The sequence below is a fragment of the Limulus polyphemus genome, unplaced genomic scaffold (assembly GCF_000517525.1).
Source record: "Limulus polyphemus unplaced genomic scaffold, Limulus_polyphemus-2.1.2 Scaffold9363, whole genome shotgun sequence".
Lineage (NCBI taxonomy): Eukaryota > Metazoa > Arthropoda > Merostomata > Xiphosura > Limulidae > Limulus > Limulus polyphemus.
Window position 1 is genome coordinate 18,091 of NW_013674973.1, and position 3,168 is coordinate 21,258.

The 3,168-nt window shown below is 33.5% G+C and overlaps 1 long non-coding RNA gene across 1 annotated transcript in view; it reads right to left on the bottom strand.

Moving 5' to 3' along the window:
• Positions 1 to 1,072: 1,072 nt before the first annotated feature.
• The window catches only part of LOC111083394, a 4,151-nt gene continuing 2,055 nt past the window's right edge, over positions 1,073 to 3,168 (bottom strand). The window contains exon 3 of the long non-coding RNA XR_002609015.1: positions 1,073 to 2,860. This is a non-coding gene — a long non-coding RNA (uncharacterized LOC111083394). The remainder of the gene's footprint in view (positions 2,861 to 3,168) is intronic.

Genomic DNA, 3,168 nt, shown 5'->3' on the forward strand with positions numbered 1-3,168 from the left:
GCACTGTGGGTCAGTGCCTAGTAATGTTTGTGGTTATATGAATTATGATGTAATCCCAGATGGTCACTCTGGCACTGTGGATCAGTGCCAAGTAATGTTTGTGGTTATATGAATTATGATGAAATCCCAGATGGTCACTCTGACATTGAGGGTCAGTGCCTATTAATGTTTGTGGTTATATGAATTATGACGAAATCCCAGATGGTCACTGGCACTGTGGGTCAGTGCCTAGTAATGTTTGTGGTTATGATGAAATCCCAGATGGTCACTGTGTCTCAGTGTATAATAATGTTTACGGCTATATCAATTATGATGTAATCCCACATGGTCACTGTGGGTCAGTGTATAGTAATGTTTATGGTTATATTAATTATGATGTAATTCCACATGGTCACTGTGGGTCAGTGTATAATAATGTTTACGGCTATATCAATTATGATGTAATCCCACATGGTCACTGTGGGTCAGTGTATAATAATGTTTACGGCTATATCAATTATGATGTAATCCCACATGGTCACTGTGGGTCAGTGTATAGTAACGTTTGTGGTTATATCAATTATGATGTAATCCCACATGGTCAGTGTATAGTAATGTTTGTGGTTACATCTATTATGATGTAATCCCACATGGTCAGTGTATAGTAATGTTTGTGGTTACATCTATTATGATGTAATCCCACATGGTCAGTGTATAGTAATGTTTGTAGTTACATCTATTATTACATATATTTCTTCTAAATAATAAACTTAGCTTTATTCTTGGAAAGGCTTTGTATATGAAGTTTAACAAAATCTTTGTACTCTAACGTTAAATTAAAAGTGTACCCAAATAATGAATAAAACAGTAGAAATTTAATGATTTTTTAACATCCATATGCACACGTTTTATATAAAATTACAAAAAAACCATTAACGTAGCCCACATTAGTACTGTCCTTACCTTACCAGTACCATAACAGGCTATATCACAAAAAAAAATACAAATAATAAAGTTACCGAGTATCTAAATATAAAGTTTTTTAATTAACTTAAGTATAAATAGCGTGGCAAAAATATTTATCTTAGAAATACAAAATTGAAGTTGTTATAATTTTTATTCATAGTTTTTTGTTTTATATGCACGATCTCATACATGTTTCTTCAGGGGGATGCACGTTACCTACACTGTTACACAATTGTAGTTGTAGTAAAAAAATCAACAACACTATTTTAAAAAAAATATAAAAATGAGGCAGATACCTTTCTAAGTAATCAACTTGAATACAATGTCTCATTTGCCCTTTAACAGTTGATGATGATATATTCAACCAGGCAACATTAATGCAGATACTTTTCTAAGTAATCAAGTTGATTACAATGTTTCAATTGCCCTTTAACAGTTGATGATAATATATTCAACCAGGCAACATTAATAGGCCATAACAGTTATCTTAGTACAATATTTGATTGTTTATAATAGAATACATAAGGAGTCCACTAAATCCACTCCTGGCCACGAAATATAACATAATTTAAACACATAATCTACCTAAAAGTTGGTGAACAATATCCAAAAGATAGTTAAAGCAGTTAACTTTGCTAGATACAATTTGTGGGTAGCATTGTTCAACTTTTTATGTTGCCATGGATGATAAAATTGGACGAAACAATTCCCCCTCACTAGGGCTACAAACACTGTAAAGGTACAATGGAGTGGGTTCATTAGCTGTCTAGCAAACTCAAAATCTATAAGCATATGTTAAAACAAAAAAAGAGTAAAAATAATTAGTGGACCCCAAATAAATACTAAAAATGACTTCCTGAAAACTCCCTGGTTTCTAGGTAAATACAAAATTGTCAAAAACTTTGTAAATATTAAAAAACACAAAATATACATAATGCTAATTCTGTATACTTCAATCAATTTCTGCTACAACACTGTTAGTATGATGCAAATAAAGGAAACACTGTTATATTAAGTTCAAACTTCGGTTACTATCTCTTCAAAAATGTCGCACAACTGAAAAGAAACCTTCCAATCACAAAAGTGGAACTCTGAGATATACGTCATTTTTCTTATGTGATTACCTACAAACTTAATGGTATGTTGATTACTAATTTTTATAACTGTCAAAATAACCTTTGTATGTGATGTGCCCAGACAGAAATCTTATCACTGTTGTTTAACATGTTAAAGAACCCAATAACTAATGATGTAGTAGGAGATGAACATCACATAATTCAGTAAAACCCTAAGTGTAGTGTAACTATTTAGTTAATATTACATAAATCCAGAGAATACATATATTGGAAAGATACTCCAACAATAAAATGTATCTTATACACATTTCTATTCCATGTACACAACATGTGTCTTAACCACATCTGTATTCCACACACACAACTACAGTGATGTGTTCCACCAACATTACTATCCCACATATTTAATCTGAAGTGGGTCCCCCCACACCTGTATTCCACACACACAACTACAGTGATGTGTTCCACCAACATTACTATCCCACATATTTAATCTGAAGTGGGTCCCCCCGCATCTGTATTCCACACACACAACTACAGTGATGTGTTCCACTAACATTACTATCCCACATATTTAATCTGAAGTGGGTCCCCCCGCATCTGTATTCCACACACACACAACTACAGTGATGTGTTCCACCAACATTACTATCCCACATATTTAATCTGAAATGGACCTCCATCTGTATTCCACACACCTATAGTGACGTGTTTCACCAACATTACTATTCCATAAAACTAAGCTGAAATGTAACTCCAAATCTGTATTCCACACACAACTGAACATCTGTATTTTATTGTTGGCGTATCTGAACATCTGTATTTTATTGTTGGCATACCTGAACATCTGTATTTTATCGTTGATGTACCCAAACATCTGTATTTTATCGTTGGCATACCTGAACATCTGTATTTTATCGTTGATGTACCTGAACATCTGTATTTTATCGTTGGCGTACCCGAACATCTGTATTTTATCGTTGGCGTACCCGAACATCTGTATTTTATCGTTGATGTACCCGAACATCTGTATTTTATCGTTGATGTACCCAAACATCTGTATTTTATCGTTGATGTACCCAAACATCTGTATTTTATCGTTGGCATACCCAAACATCTGTATTTTATCGTTGGCATACCCAAACAT